Source organism: Hippocampus zosterae, chromosome 3 (assembly GCF_025434085.1).
Source record: "Hippocampus zosterae strain Florida chromosome 3, ASM2543408v3, whole genome shotgun sequence".
NCBI lineage: Eukaryota > Metazoa > Chordata > Actinopteri > Syngnathiformes > Syngnathidae > Hippocampus > Hippocampus zosterae.
This window is the reverse complement of record NC_067453.1, coordinates 27,234,981-27,251,940: the sequence shown is the minus strand read 5'-3', so window position 1 is coordinate 27,251,940 and position 16,960 is coordinate 27,234,981. Positions and strand designations below refer to the sequence as shown.

General features: G+C 45.3%; 1 protein-coding gene across 1 annotated transcript in view; it reads left to right on the top strand.

Annotated features, from left to right (window-relative positions):
* The window catches only part of lingo1a (leucine rich repeat and Ig domain containing 1a), a 285,088-nt gene that overhangs the window by 106,229 nt on the left and 161,899 nt on the right, over positions 1 to 16,960 (top strand). The window contains exon 2 of the mRNA XM_052062077.1: positions 7,618 to 7,736. The gene's annotated coding sequence lies outside the window, so the exon portion shown is untranslated. The remainder of the gene's footprint in view (positions 1 to 7,617; positions 7,737 to 16,960) is intronic.

The window sequence follows — 16,960 nt, the reverse complement described above, 5'->3', positions numbered from 1 at the left end:
TATTGAATATTTACAGGCAGAGTAAGATACAAGTCAAATCAACACCACCTTGTTGCTCAGATGATAGCATGCTACGTTTGTGTCTGAACAATTAGCTTATCAGCTAACACAGCTAGCACGTACCCATGAGCAAAAACGTTCAACATTAGCAGTGCATTTGTAGCCCAGTAATAAGAGGATTAATTGAACATTTAGATCAAATTTAATGCGCCAGTACAGTTTGACAAATGCTGAAAGACCCCAAAGAAGAAGAGCGACAAGGCTAAATTTGTTAGCTACATTTGTGTTTTGTGCTTGCATTTTCCCTGTTAGTGACTTATTTGGAGAGCAAATATTATTGTGTGTTTTTGTACAATACGTTATTGTTTGTGCAATTTTGCCTGTGGGAAAACACACACACACACACACACACTCTCACAAACAAATTTGTGGTGTTTTTCAGGCGGCTGTAACGAATTAATTGTATTTCACTGCGAGTCAAAAGACAAAGATAAGATAAGATAAGATAAGATATCCTTTATTCTCCCCACACTGGGGAAATTTACAGCCTCCAGCAGCAAGAATGTATGTAGAAAGAAGAAAGAAGAAAGAGAAAAAAACAACAAACATCTTTCATTCATTCATTCATTCATTCATTCATTCATTCATTCATTCATTCATTCATCTTCCGTACCGCTTAATCCTCACTAGGGTCGCGGGGGGTGCTGGAGCCTATCCCAGCCGTCTCCGGGCAGTAGGCGGGGGACACCCTGAATCGGTTGCCAACCAATCGCAGGGCACACAGAGACGAACAACCATTCGCACTCACACTCACACCTAGGGACAATTTAGAGTGTTCAATCAGCCTGCCACGCATGTTTTTGGAATGTGGGAGGAAAAAGGAGCACCCAGAGAAAACCCACGCAGGCCCGGGGAGAACATGCAAACTCCACACAGGGAGGCCGGAGCCGGAATCGAACCCGGTACCTCTGCACTGTGAAGCCGATGTGCTAACCACTGGACTACCGGGCCGCCCCATCATTTAATTATTATTATTATTATGATTGTTATTTTTTATTCATTCATCAGCCTGACAGCAGTCGGTAGGAACGAGCGTCGGTATCTCTCCTTCTTGCAGCGTTCATTTGCTCAAATGAAATGAGTGTGCATTTGACGTGGATGCGTCCACTTCGGTGCAATACAACACAAGCGCACCATCTGACAGCAAAATCCCGTTCTTGTTAAGCGTGATCCATAATCCAATACAATCAGCATCATCTCGTAATTTGCCGGTCGGGTCCAGCAGACTGCAGCTTGTAAGCGGAGCGGCCAACTCGCAGAATAGCATGTTACTTAGTATTAATGGGCCGTGGAGGAGTTTGCGCTTCAGGCGCGGCTGGCAATAATTAAAAGCCAGCAGCATAAGCAAAGTGTTCTGAATGCTTGTTGGGTAGGTCCACTTTCCGTCGGCTGGCTTTTGCTCTTCTGTTGCCATTGTGTGTAGAAAGAAAAAAAATAAGAAAAAGAAAAAAAGCGCGTCATGAGAGTGAGAAGTGTGGATGCACAAAATGTTCATTTTACTTGTGACTTTTCCGCTTTAGCGGCGTTCCAGCCAGATATCTGTGAAACGTGTCATCAGGCACCCAAGCACCCCGCTGTGGTATTAAACACGCTAGCCGCGGCTTCTCTGTCCTTTTCTGATATCCCTTCGCGAGTACGGTACTTGTCAGAAACGTAGCTTATTCAACGCCACCCAGGTAATCGATCATTGCTGAATCAGGAGCGACATTGCAACATGTTCACTCGTAACCAGCCAAAGCTGTTAGCTAGCTAGCCGCTTCTGCGTAAGTAGCGCTGAGCTTCCTTTGAGCAACCCATTAGCGGCGGTATGAAATGAGCTCAGCAGAGCTTTTCTAGGATGCCTTGCTGGTTCTTTTTCTTCTTCCTCTTTATCATGATGGTTAAGAAAACCTTTATTAGTCTCGCAATGGAGAAATTCCAGATTCACAGCAGCAAAGTTATGAAAGGAAGAAGTAGAACAACAAAAAAATAGGAGCTGCTGGAAAGGCAGCCACTCTCGCGGCGCCATTTTGAAGTCAAAATAACAAAAATAACACAAGACAACACATAGGACAGAGACAGTCGTGCAATCTTCACCACTTTTCCGCATACACTTTGTTGTCTGAAGCAGTTATAGATGAAAGAGGAGAGGATCAAAGTGTCCTTTCACCAGTGGATCAGAGACATCATGCTGAAAATGTGCACACGTCTGCTACAAGCAAAGTTTTGAAAGCAAACACGAAGCTGTAGCGTCCATTGACGAAAAGAGATTAGTTCACTTCTCCTGTCCCACATAATCCGCTTCAAACTCCAAGCCGCGACTCCCAGCTCCAAATCCGCATCGGCACTCCGCGCCAACGCTCCTTTCTTCTCATCGTCGGCTCCTCAAGACCTCCATCCATCCAGCCGCAGACCGTTCAACAGCACCGATCTCTCCGCTGAACAAAGCGGGGCTGTGAAAAATGCTGCCCAGCTGCCCCGTCCAGCAACGACAGTCAAATGGCGCCGACATTCCTCCAGTCAAAAACAGTGCTGGTATACCCATGCTGCCGAGAAGGCGCAACCACCAAGCACAGAGTCTCCTCCTTGATGAATGTCGTGGCCAAAAAATGCTGAAAAAGGTCCACATCAAGTCCACACGACGTAACAACAAACACAAAGTGACAAAAGAAATCTTGACAATATACTTGTCGTCTTGCTGTTTCATTCTCAGTATTGCCATCCAATGAGTTTTAATGAGATTATTTTTTTTGGGGCTGCGGAAAAAGCACATTACACTTTTAATATGTTCATCAAACAGTAAGTCAATGTACCATTGAGAAGTCCCAAAGAAGAATATCCATTCTTCCAAGATAGCGACACAATGGTCAAGACACGAACTATATTTTCCCAGCGTAATGAATGAGTTGCGAGGGGGTGTGTGGGGGTAAGAGAAACGTGAATAAAGATGGCGATGCCGAAGATGTGGGTCAGCCAGCCCACAGTCAGGCGTCCCTCCGGCGTGCGCCCTGATAGAGAACTTTGAAGAACTTAAAAGATGGATGTTGCAACGAACAGGGCGGTCTTGGCTTCTGCACGCATATGACGGGGAGGGAGGGTAAGGAGGTCGTTTGGTTTGAGCGTCGCGGTGTTTCAATTTCGGATGGTTCACAAGGAATTAAGATGGCAGCGACAAGGTTGGAGCCAGACGTGGCGTGGCGTCTTTTGAAAGAGAGATCTGAGCCGCACGCTGTTTGTAGCCTTCCGCCAGTCTTAGGCTAATATAAGCGCTGGATAACATGAAGCCCCCCCCCCCCCCCCCCCCGACCTCCATTCCAAGTTGCTGCGAAGACAGAGGGCTCATCCTCGATGGGAATAGTCACCATGTTATATTTTTGCCACGAGCAGCGAATTATGTCCAAAGCTTTTCGATCTCTATTAAATCTCTTGGTAATCACCGAATATTAACTAGCTGTCTAATTACAGACCCCCCAGAGGTGTTTTTAATGACCCACTCTCTTGAGATTGGAGCACACCTTCTATCTGGATTCATTACAGCCTTTATTAGAGGAAGATTCATTAATCGAGGTGCGCGGGCTCCTGGGGGGAATCTTTGGGGACTTTTTATAATTATGACTCAAGAAATGAATTAGATTGAAGACATTTTTTTTCTTCTTTTATTTGACTTTGTACTACTGACGACACTTTATTCACCATGTTTTCTCATTGTCACAAAGTGAGTCGAGTCTCTGTGGATTGTTACCGTGTGACCCTGAATATCTTGTACACGGCCTGTGTGGTTTTATGATGGTGACACTTTTGATTTAATTAACTTTGACATTATTTCCTGTGGGAAAGAAATGGCACAAACAGTCACGAAGATGAAACAGTCCTTTGGATCAACACCTTCATCAATGCTGACTTTTTAAATTTCTCCTCAGGGGTGTTCCTACACTGAAAAAAAAATGCTGCGTTCAGTTTACTAGATTTTATTTCGTTAAGTGTCAGCACAAAATAAAATCATCCAGATCCAGGCACTTTTTTTTAAGTATATTTACAGTTTAGCAGCTAGCATAGCATAGGACAGCGGCACATATTAATTTATTTGGATCTCCGTTTTAGACACAAAATAAAATCATCCAGATCCAGGCACTTTTTTAAAAGTATATTTATAGTTTAGCAGCTAGCATAGCATAGGACAGCGGCACATATTCATTTATTTGGATCTCCGTTTTAGACTCTAATACCTTTTTAAGTAGACAATACTTCTACTTAAAAAAATGTACCTGGAAGCAGATGATTTTTTGTGCAACCACTTGATGAAATAAAATCGAGTTAAGAATTAAAAAACAAAGCAAAACAACCTTTTAGTTTGAGCATAGCGTGGAGATCCAAGTAATTGAAAATACCATGCTATCAATGCTATGCTAGCTGCTAATTGAGAAACCAACAAATGGGAGAATGGAATTGAATTTAAACTAAAAAGTATGTGAATCCCGAGTGTGAAGCAATAAAAAAAAAAAAGAAGTGAATTCCTGTGAAAACTGACCAGAAGGAAGAAGGACTCTTTGAAGGTGAACTCACAAATTTTCACGACATCCATCAGTTACAGTCGAAACACCGCATTGTGATTCACATTGCTTCGGTGGAATATGAATTAAGCAGCATTTTGATCCCTCTCTGGGGGCGGCCATTTTGGGCTCAGCTTGCTAATGTCTCATGACCAAACCCAGAAAACAGATGAGCTGTGACGGTCATTTACCTGAGCAGCAGGAAAAACTGTGTATTTCAGCATATTCAGCATAGACTGACCCCCCCCCCCCCCCCCCCCCGCCCTCCCGCCAATAAAAAATATACATGCAGTCCAGCATTTGGGGCTTTTCGAGATAATCACAGTCTACATCTTGTCCGTGAAACTAGTATCTGCACTGTGCACAAATGCCACCAAGTAAACTTCGATTGGGACCTCAGAACCCCTTGGAAGCTCCCAGCTTTTCACGGGCGCTTGTCGTCCTTGTTTACTCGTGCCTTCCCTTTTTCCTCCCTCGCCGGAGGCTCGCTTTAAATGTCACCGGCAGAACTGCGAGATGAGGTCCGTGTCGGAGGTTACTCTTGCGTACCCGAGACAAATCGCTACGATGACTCGGGCCCCGACCGGCGACGGCATCCAGACGTGGTCACTGTTGGCCGTCGGATGAAAAGTTCAAAGGTCGCAAGAATGTCATCGCGTGGCGAGACACGGGGGCCGCATTTTCTCATCAGCAACGGGACGCCGTGTCACAACGATGCGACTCTTGTTTTGTGTACGAAGGCTTGCCTTCAAGTTTTATGAGAGGACACTTAAAAAAAAAAAAGAAGACATTTTGCTTTTCATTTTAAACAGCAACGTAACTGGCGACTATGATGAAACAAATGCACAAAATTATCGGGACGTAGCTCTGCTGCAATAGAAATTTCTGAAATATCATTCCTACAAGGGCGGCCCGGTAGCCCAGTGGTTAGCACGTGGGCTTCACAGTGCAGAGGTACCGGGTTCGATTCCAGCTCCGGCCTCCCTGTGTGGAGTTTGCATGTTCTCCCCGGGCCTGCGTGGGTTTTCTCCGGGTGCTCCGGTTTCCTCCCACATTCCAAAAACATGCGTGGCAGGCTCATTGAACACTCTAAATTGTCCCTAGGTGTGGGTGTGAGTGCGAATGGTTGTTCGTCTCTGTGTGCCCTGCGATTGGCTGGCAACTGATCCAGGGTGTCCCCCGCCTACTGCCCGAAGACGGCTGGGATAGGCTCCAGCACCCCCCGCGACCCTAGTGAGGATTAAGCGGCTCCGAAAATGGATGGATGGATGGATGGATCATTCCTACACTTAAAAATTGTATTTTCTCTCTGAAAAATGAAAATACCGTGCTGCCTTCAGATACCACTGCAATTAAGAGAAAACATCAGACAACGGAATACAAGACTTGCACTTTATATAAATAATAATAATAATAATTTTAAAAAAACGCAGGGGCGACCCGGTAGTCCAGTGGTGAGCACGTCGGCTTCACAGTGCAGAGGTACCGGGTTCGATTCCAGCTCCGACCTCCCTGTGTGGAGTTTGCATGTTCTCCCCGGGCCTGCGTGGGTTTTCTCCGGGTGCTCCGGTTTCCTCCCACATTCCAAAAATATGCGTGGCAGGCTGATTGAACACTCTAAATTGTCCCTAGGTGTGAGTGTGAGCGTGGATGGTTGTTCGTCTCTGTGTGCCCTGCGATTGGCTGGCAACCGATTCAGGGTGTCCCCCGCCTACTGCCCGGAGACAGCTGGGATAGGCTCCAGCACCCCCCGCGACCCTAGTGAGGATCAAGCGGTTAGGAAGATGAATGAATGAATGAATGAAAAAACGCATAGAAATGATGTAATTTTGTAGAATGCAAAGAAATTGTCAATTCAGTCCAGTATAATCCAGACATTGATACTGACAAAGAAGCATTTCCCAACGCGGATCCAGTGACATTTGTGATTTTGCGCTAAAGGATGAGGAATACATGCATGAATTCTGATATGTTGCTTGGAGCGCTCCAACACATAGCCCATCTATGGCATTTCTCCTCGGTTGCTCGCAGTCAGCTCAACAAAGTTTCGTTGGAGGCAAAGCCATGCTTTTGCTTTCAATACAAAATGCCTCATTTGTCTTTGTTTTATGTTGACTTTGACACAACGCTTTAAGTGGGAGTGACAATAAACAGCTTGAAGTGGAAACAGAAAGCAACAAAAGTCAAAACGGAGATCGTTCCACGGCGCGTTGGCACTTTTGATGACATTTTCTTCCTCGTAAAGTCACCTGCGGGGACAATTAAAGCAACTTGAGGCGGACGGATTGTTTATTGTCCAACCGTGTGTGAATGTCGACAGGAATTAAACACTGAGAGGCGTTTTGTGAATCATATTTCAGCCCGGTGTGCTCGTGGTGAACGTAGTCGGACTGATTTCCCCGGAAGAGAAGCATTGCTATCTTCGGTTTGACCTTTGAAATGTCTTCCAGCATTACATTGCATTTTCTTTTTTTTTTTTTAAGGAATGAATGCATCTAACTAGAATGTCAAATTGTAGAGGGCACAACATCATTCCGGTAACAGATCAGAGATATATACACGACGTACATTTAATATTTATCTGAGTTGTACAGATACTTTGAATACTTATTGCTGCTAAACAAGCTAAAAAAAATGCCTGAAAGGTTTTAGAGAACATGTGAGTGAATACCTTCCATGAAAAATGTCCTTAAGGTCACTTAAGGTGACACACAAGGTCAATTTCAAGGTCAAAATGTCCTGTTACTAAATCTTCCACATCCTTGTTGAATTTCCTTTCCAACAATGCCCGCAAAGATTGACGCGGTTGTTGCTGACGTATAAGGGTTCAATGGAAGGCGGCCACGCCCCCTTTTTTCATTTGTGCCCAAAATGTCCAGATTCAGTCGGACATAGCCCACGAACCCCTGCTCCAGTTTTGCCTAAAAGATGAGATTTGGCGTTGCGCCAAATTAAATCAATGAAGGTGATGCACTCATTTCAATCCCCCCGCCCCCCCCCCCCCCCCCGCCAAACTTTTTTCTTTCAGTGTGATGGATGCTGGCGAGGTGCAGACAGATGCGTTATTTGCCACCTGAGATGAGAAGAAAATCATGGCTCGGAGCCATTTGTACCAGGCTGAGCTGATGAATTTAACCATTATCGAGGGTGAGAGATCCGTCGGGGGGGGGGGGGGGGGGGGGATTCCTGAACGGAGGCACGGAGTGAAATTAAACGCTGTTGGAGCAACCCCGCCCACACAATCTAATTCCGATAATTGGATTTCCATCTGCGTTCTTGGTGATTTTTTGTGGGCGGACTCACACAAATGGGGGCGCCAGACAAAAATCTGCAAGGCCCGTTCTTGACGGGCTGAGTAAGCGAATTATTTCGACTGAAATAAGACATCATTGCTGACATTTCCATCCCCCTGGTTGGTGTTGCCCCCACCCTGATTTTGGGTTTATTTTGTGGAAAAACATGTACAAATTATGCCCCCGCCCCTCAAGATTTCGCGTCGCACAAAATGATCTGCAGTGTTTATTAATCCTGAAAGGTCAGCCTCATGTTGGAGTTGACTCGGGACGGATGGAGTTTTATTTATTTATTTTGTAACAACAAAGACACGCCACCCAGATGTAAATACGCTAATAAGATTAGCATCGACTTCCTGTCGCCGCTAGCTCCCCCTGCTGGTGACCTTTACAAATGTCAACATGACACGCTGCCTGTTTGTCATTCACTCCCATTGAAGGCTGCATTGGCAATGTTTGGCTGCATCATGCAATTCTTCAAAATGAGGCCCTGCAGCGCGGCTCCTTGTTCTAATTTGCATATGTGCCACCAAGATGAGGTCACGGAAAGCTACTTTGCACGTTGATTTATCGTAAAACTCAGCGACGGTGGCTGAAAGTCTCCTCCGGCTTTCTTCATACAGCCCTGTAATTACAATAATCAGATGCATCCCATAATCTTTCAATATACGCATTATACATTCAGTCTTTGCGCTATAAAATATCGATGCCAGTGGTAAGAATTTTCCACGCTTTGATCATCTGCCTGGAGTCCAGCGCGCATCTGCTGCACTAAATTTAAAGGCATCCAGAGATGGCACTTCCAATGGGCTTTGTTCACTCTCACAACTGCGCAAACTGCCTCTTTCTAACTGCGCCCGGCTACAAAAATACCCCATTTTGCGCTAAATTTGCACTGGGCGCAAAAATCTCAGCTTATCTCAGCTTCACTGTAGCAGTCTACATATTACTGTCCACTGTCTCCACTTTGGCACACCTGGTCTTCATTTCTTGCTGTCCATGGTCTCCATTTTGCAGCAATGCTCAGTTTTATTGCTTCCCAGAATTTTTTTTTTCAAAAAGGGATTCAATATTATTGACATCGATAGATGTGAACCTTGTCCAGACGTATTATTTTAATTGACACAGCTGCTATTTTGTTACGTCATGCATCTCGGTGAAGTGAGGTGTCACGAAAAGCACCTCGGACGACGGCGTGACTGTTCAAGAATGTTCACATTCTTGGAACACAGCATTAAATGTCGACGCTGGGACTTCAAACGTCACCATGGAATCTCATTTTTAAAAAGTCAACCACATGTCAGCGTTGAGTGGATTTTATTTATTATTATTATTATTATTTTTTACAGTCGCAAAAAATAAGTTACAGGTGCCGACAGTTTTCCCAAGCAACGCAGACATCAACCTCCCACGCCATCTCCGAGTAAATCAGTCCCACACCCACGCGGGCAGGCACGCTTGCTCGCTTCATCCCACGGTGCTCATCACCGGCCGGTGGATGCGTGTGCGCGTGCGTCATGCAATCAGCAGGAAATATCGTCCAGAGTGGGCGGCGGCTGTAATTCACAGCGGCAGGACGCTCACGTTGGCCACTCCGCTGGTGTCGCGGGTCGGTCCATAAAGATCCGCAGTGTAGCGGGAGCGATCCGGTCCAATTCTCATCACTCATTTCAAGAAACTTCTCGCATGTCGCCCTCGCTTACGTCCCTTACCTCTGCTGTTGAATAATACAGCCTGGACAGGGGCAGCAAGGTGGATTTATGGGTCATTGCCGAGTTGGTCTTCCCAAAATAATTCAACATGCCACAACACGCAAACAAGGAGCTTGAGCTTCCAACTGGGCGCTTCTCATGGATGACTGTTTCCCATCGCCTTTAATTTCATTCATTCATTCATTCATTCATTCATTCATCTTCCGAGCCGCTTGATCCTCACTAGGGTCGCGGGGGGTGCTGGAGCCTATCCCAGCTGTCTTTGGGCAGTAGGCGGGGGACACCCTGAACCGTTTGCCAGCCAATCGCAGGGCACACAGAAACGAACAACCATTCGCACTCACACTCACACCTAGGGACAATTTAGAGTGTTCAATCAGCCTGCCACTCATGTGTTTGGAATGTGGGAGGAAACCGGAGCACCCGGAGAAAACCCACGCAGGCCCGGGGAGAACATGCAAACTTCACACAGGGAGGCCGGAGCTGGAATCGAACCCAGTACCTCTGCACTGTGAAGCCGACGTGCTAACCACTGGACTACCGGGCCGCCCGCCTTTAATTTCAGAGTATTTATATTTATAACATCCTTGCTTGGCTTCTCGGTGCGGCAGTTATTTCAACCGTACTCTGTGGAGGATAAAGAATCCATGCCTGTGAGTATTTTCTGTTATCTCTCTAGATGTGTTTTTTTCCCGCTGAAAGGCTTAACGCCACTAGATGCTAATTGTTAGCCCATGTGCTAATGGGGTTTTCCCCATTGTATATTGCCATTGTGCTAGCGGCGGTACATACAACATGCAATGTAATGTTCTCTTTGTTTTATAATTAGTTTGTCAGTCAAATTGTAAACGGGAGTGGCGGTTAATCGCTTGGAACCGCAATTTTTTTGGTTTTGTTTTGTTTGCTAATGTTATGTTGTGGCTCACGGTGCCTATGAACAAATTGCACTCAAATAAATGTGACTGTTGTTGACCAGGTGGACCGAGGTGATCATTCAGCATCGGTCTTTCAACATCCAGGTGCGCTTGGGCAGCAGCAGCAACAGTAGCAGCCAGAATGCCTTGAAAAGCAATATTAGCAGACGACGCTTGCATGGGCAGCCAACTGTGTGGTAGGTAATTAATTTATTGAGTGAGGTCTTTTTTAGGGTGGGGGTTAGACAGATGGACAACATGACAGCCAAAATCAAGGTAAAGCCTTTTGACAACCTGTTTATGAGGTGTCACTTCGAATTTGGATCAAAGCTCGTTGGACTGCGCGAGGCCAAGGGACGATTTTTTTTTTTTTGGGTGGCTCTCACGGCCCGCATGCTTGATTGTTTTTTTTTTTTTTAATTACAGATGTTCTCAAATGTCTTTGAAATGGTTTTGTATGTTTTTCAATCAGTCATTGGTATTCGAATAAAAAAACTAACAAACAAAAAAAACGACTAATGGCGTTTGTAACTGGTCACAGCCATCCCAGCAGTTATTTATGACACCTTACATCATATATAGAATTATATTACATTTACGAGAAAATAATTATCAAATTGTAAATAAATGTGCTTTAGATGCCACCTTAGTGTCATCTTGTAAATATAACATAGTTAAATAAATCTCTTTTGGCCACTGCCCACTGTTTTTATGCACACCAGCTTCATCATTTCCTTGTGTGAAAGGATCTTCCAAAGAAAAATAGATGAAAAAAATATGTATCACCTGACTGCAAATATACTGGAATTTTTTTTTGACGCATATAGTAAAATATGTTTATTAACCTCTGTGCCCGAAGACAAGTATAAGCAACATCATGTTCACAGTGTCATGACTTTCACTCTGATTTGCACGCAATGACGTTTTTTATTGACTGCTTCTTAAAAATCAAATGCAAGGCATTCACTCATCTCGCCGGCGTTCACGTGATTAGCATTGCGGAAGTCGGCGTCGCTTGACGTCTGTCGCGTTGATCGCAGTTCGACACTTTTGGCTAATTTCAGTTGCACGTTCCTGGAAAGGCGTCCGTGCAAACTCCCGCTGGAACACTTCAATCCCAATAAGTGTCGATTCTGCCATTATTATTCGCAGGGCGGGCGCAATCCTCTCTCCGCTGTCCTTTTCATCATCCCTCTGTCAGGGCGTAAATGCGAAGACAATGGCTGCATGCGTGAATTGTGCCGCCTGTGCCTCTCACGTCTCCCTAACACCGGTCCAAATGCTAAATCAGCTGTATTATCTTTACGGATATTGGAAAGGAAACATATGGTACATTCAGACTGACAGCTCATTTATCTCATTTATTTTTAGCCTTGCGCAAACAGTCGGACGTGACTCCCAAAGATTGTGCCACGCTACACTTTCTCTGCATTATTCTCCTGTAGAATTCATTCACCATGTTCAAATTTGATTGAATATGCCTTCCCCTGAAATTTGGAAGGCAGGAAATTGATTCCAATGGCTAGATAAAGCAAAAGGACCTCAGATGCCATGGAGTCATGTAACCTTAGCAAGTTATTCTTAGGAACGTAAAAAAAAATGTGTATATATACTGTATATAAAACTGAATGAAAGCCACAGGTGAATCAAATAAATTTAACACAACATGCCCAATATTAGCTAAGCAAGGCCCCATCAATTATTATTGTTTTAATTTGGGCTTCATATGTCTAAAAAAACACTGCTGCTAGCATGCTAGCATACAAAGCATTCCTCGAGCACCTACTAGCTTGTTTTAACACACACACACATACACACACACACACACACACACACACACACACACACACACACACACACACACACACACACACACACACACAAATGCAACTTTCACTTCTCGGAAAAAAAGTGTAAACCGAACAAGTCACATTTCACATTAGCATGTTGCTAGCTTATTTTGGCTAAGGGGTTCTCTTACAGGTCAGGCTGCTAGTTGGCGGTGGACCGTCGCCTGCCAGATTGTCCATTATCGTTGAAAACTTGATGTGCGAAACCTTATCAATAGGGCACCATTTTGATGCCAGTGAGTGCGTAAAAGCGTGCTGGAAAATTCTACAATTTCACATGATATGAAAAGGTCGATACAGTGTTGCCTTGAGACGTTTTCATTCGTGACTTTTCAAAGAGTTGCTATGCTACACTGAAAAAAAACGATGTGTTGAATGTCACGTCTCATGTTTTTGTCATGTGGTTACACGGGAGGCAAAAATAATCTGCATCCAGATATTTTTATGAAGTAGACTCTATACCATTTTAAAAAAAGAATCATCTGGATTTTGATACAACTTCTTTTTTTTCTTTCTCGCAAGTTAAAGCAAAAAAACGTTCGTCGTTATCCATTCGGTTTGGCGTTGTGGTGAAGCTGTAACGAGCGGGGACGGGATGATGTCATTTGGCAGGCGCGCAGTCAACACCTGTCAAAGCAGCCGGCCTCGTATAAAGTGACTTTCACCTGTGCCGTCTCATTCGCAACTCCCAGACTGATGAGCTGTAATTCCGTCAGACTTCCTCTCCTCGTCCCTCGCCCATGCTCTACGCGAGACATTTGGTATTCTGATGCTTGACGATATTCCCCTCCGGCAATTTCTGGTATTCGACTGACCCCCAAAAATTCTCTTTCCCGTCACTTCTTCCAAGTCGGTAGAGAGATCAGAGGTCAGGCATGGCAGTGGGAAGGCACCCACGCTCCCCCCCCCCCCCACCCTCCCAGCCCTCAGGCTGACATGGCTTGCTCAAGAGCTCCCCAGCAGTGCTGAAAAACGACACGCTTCTTTGCCGTAGCAAAACACTCGATGACGTTTTGCCCGAGGTGCGCCAGCCTGACAGCCCGCATCAAATGGACAATGATTTCCATAATGTGTTTACAATCAAATTCCGTCGCACTCGTTTCCAGAGAAACGCAGAGACGTCGATCACAACTTTGCAGCCGTCACGCCGACCTCGCGCGAATTTAATTTGACAGCTACACCGAAGAGACGTCGCGAGAAATCAGCAGGATTGTCTGTTAAAGCCCCCCCCCCCCGCCCCCCCCCCCCCGTGCTTCGCATTCAAGAGGCACTTGCCCTCGAGCAAACGCCCTGTTTGCAAGTCAAAACCAAGGCAGTCAAACAGAAGCGTGATCAGAGAGGGATCGATTTTTACGGTGGGGACATTTTCATCATCAATCAGGAACTCGGGCGGCATATTAGAGTACGAACATGATGAGGTTTCAAATTAAAACCGAGGAAATTTCCTTCTGAGCTCTCTTACTTGAGTCACGTTAACCACCTATTTTGCTCTGTGTATTGTTTTTTGTTTTAACACTTGGGATGGTTAAAATGAAATTACTTCAATCACAAGCTTGATAAAGGATCCCGACATAAACGGTACTCTTGTGGGAAACGGTGATTCCCTACCAGAAGTGGTTTCTATGCTATGCTATATACTGCTACCTAACAAATTAATTGTTTCCGGAAGAAATTTCTTAACTAGAAAATGTTGCAAGTAGAGACGCGTTTTCCATGAAAATGCTCTAATCTGTTCCAAGCCTCCCAAAATTCAGACATAATTTTTTCTTATCAAGCATAAAAATGCATCAAAATATGTAAAGAATACATTACGACAGGGGTGTCCAAACTTTTTGCCAAAGGGGCCAGATTTTATGTGGTAAAATGTCGGGGGGCCGATCTTGGCTGACATTCTTTACATTGAACAACAATATTGTTCAACAGATTTTAGTAAGCCAGTCTGTTTCACATTTCCATTTTTATTTGAATTTCAACAATCTTAAGAATTTCTTTTGGTTCATTTGAAACAGGTATATCACATGCAACTGCTTATTCACTTGACTTTTTCTTAAACAGAAGTCTCCTGAGTGCAAATTGATTGATTTGAAACATAAAATGTATCACCATGACTTTTCAATAGTCACAAAACCTTTGACTCGAACAACAGGGAAATGAACAAGCAATACACATCTCCACAACTGCAAGGATCATTTGAAATATGACATATCAGTCAATATAAACACGGAGTGATGTCTTGTTAACTCGTGAGTGATGCCCTCTAGTGTCTAAATGCTATTACTCATTTAGTGAATGCTATTACTCATTTAGCCACTAGAGGGAAGCAGTACTCTATGAAACATCACTCACCAGTCTACGAGACCTCAGTCAATGCAACACGTGTTCCATTGCGCCCAACCTGCAGGCCAGACGGCACTGATTTTATGACGGGGGCTGAGGGCCGGATGAAATTCGACCGCGGGCCGGATTTGGCCCCCGGGCCGGACTTTGGACATGCCTGCATTACGATGAGATTATTGCACGATAAATGAGAGTTGTGTATCATGTAAAAAACAAGGAATAGAGTAACGAATAAAAATGATGGTCATTGAACTTTTCACTGCGTCCTCATCGGTTTTTTTTTTTGCCCCGCTTTAGTTCATCTTCTCTCTCAGAAGTGGTTTTTGCCTGACACTTTGGAAAAAAACTGTTGCAAGAACGCTTGCTTTTGTCGGCTTTTAACAATCCTTCAAAAAGACGAACCTCAGCATAGTGAGCGATCGTCCGACTTTTTTTTAAGGGTGATTTACGTAAAATTATCGGAACACCTCATGGCCTGAGGGGCGAATGATGAGGACGCCGCATAAACACACATCTGTCTATCTCCATGTATAGACACTGCCAATGGGATGCCAGGAAGATGCTCGGTAACAGCCAATGGCAGAGCTCGAAATATGTTGCGTTCAGGAAACTCTGAGCTGCAAGAAGCAGCCCATACTGTATCGATACCTTTTGTATCTTGACATTTCTTTTGTAACAAGAGGCAATCTTTTTCTGTTGAGGCCTTTCGTAACTTAAAAATATCGAATTAAGAGACGTTCATAAGTAGAGGTTTCTCTTCCACCTTTTGTTTTTTTTGGGAGGGGTAGTGGTGCGGGGGAGGGGGGGGGCCCTATGGGGTTTTCTGATGTAAGGTTCATTTCAAAGTTGGCAACCATCCATCCATCCATCATCTACCGCTTATCCGGGGCCGGGTCGCGGGGGCAACAGCTTTAGCAGGGAAGCCCAGACTTCCCTCTCCCTAGCTACTTCTTCCAGCTCTCCCCGGGGGATCCCGAGACATTCCCAGGCCAGCTGGGTGACATAGTCTCTCCAGCGTGTCCTGGGTCTTCCTCGGGGTCTCCTCCCGGTGGGACATGCCCGGAACACCTCACCAGGGAGGCGCTCCGGAGGCATCCGAATCAGATGCCCAAGCCACCTCATCTGGCTCCTCTCGATGTGGAGGAGAAGCGGCTCGACTCTGAGCCCCTCCCGGATGACCGAGCTTCTCACCTTATCTCTAAGGGAGAGCCCGGACACCCTGCGGAGAAAACTCATTTCGGCCGCTTGTATCCGGGATCTCGTTCTTTCGGTCACGACACATAGCTCGTGACCATAGATGAGGGTTGGGATGTAGATCGACCGGTAAATTGAGAGCTTCGCCCTTTGGCTCAGCTCCTTCTTCACCACGACAGACCGATACAACGTCCGCAAGTTGGCAACCACCATAATGAATTCATTCACACTCCTAATTTTTATTTAATGTGTGGGGGCTTATCTAAAAATCCACCACTGTATGGTGTACTTCCGGTCAGACAAAAAACTATTATTACATGATAACAAAGAGTTTTGCCAACAATTCAGAAAAATAGAGTAAAGCCAAACAGCTCCCCGAGTTGAAAACGTCAGTGAAGTGTGGTTGTTCCGCGGGAGTAATTCGGTTAAGACTTATCTGCGCTCTGATTCATGGCGTGTCACTTGGGGCTGTTTCATCACACTTTGCTGTTGATATGGCCAAGGTTGGCTCTGGGGTGAAATAACATTAGTGGACCGCTACCTAGCCCGTAAATCTCAACTTCATTCTCCTCCTCCTCCTCCTCCTCCCCTTTCATTCACGCCGTCTGTCTATGCAGCTTTGATGATAGTTGACGATCCAATTGGCGAGTTTCACCGGGAAGAGAATCGGAATTTGGCTGGCGGTCTTTGTTTTCCTCCCAAATCTTTTCTAGCCCACTCCCGGGAATGGAGAAGAGATGACCGCCATGCTCGTCTTTTCGGGGGAGTCTCCTGCAGCCGACCCGTGTGTTACTCGTGACAAGTTATCAGGCCGTTTTTTTTAACGACGCCCATAATTGAGGATTAGCCGCTGACACCGCCTGCAAAAGGGGGACTGGCGCGGTGTTAAATGGAAGATTGTATCTGCGACACCCGTCAAAGCTGTCGTCGATACTTTAGCAAGGGGTTGCGATTTCATATGATTCGCCATTTGCATCTTGCCACGTTGACGCTGATCTTTCAGATCCCCGTCCATCACCCGGCGTCAGTCGCTAGAACAATTCTTGCAAGATGCAACCGTATTGTCATCTT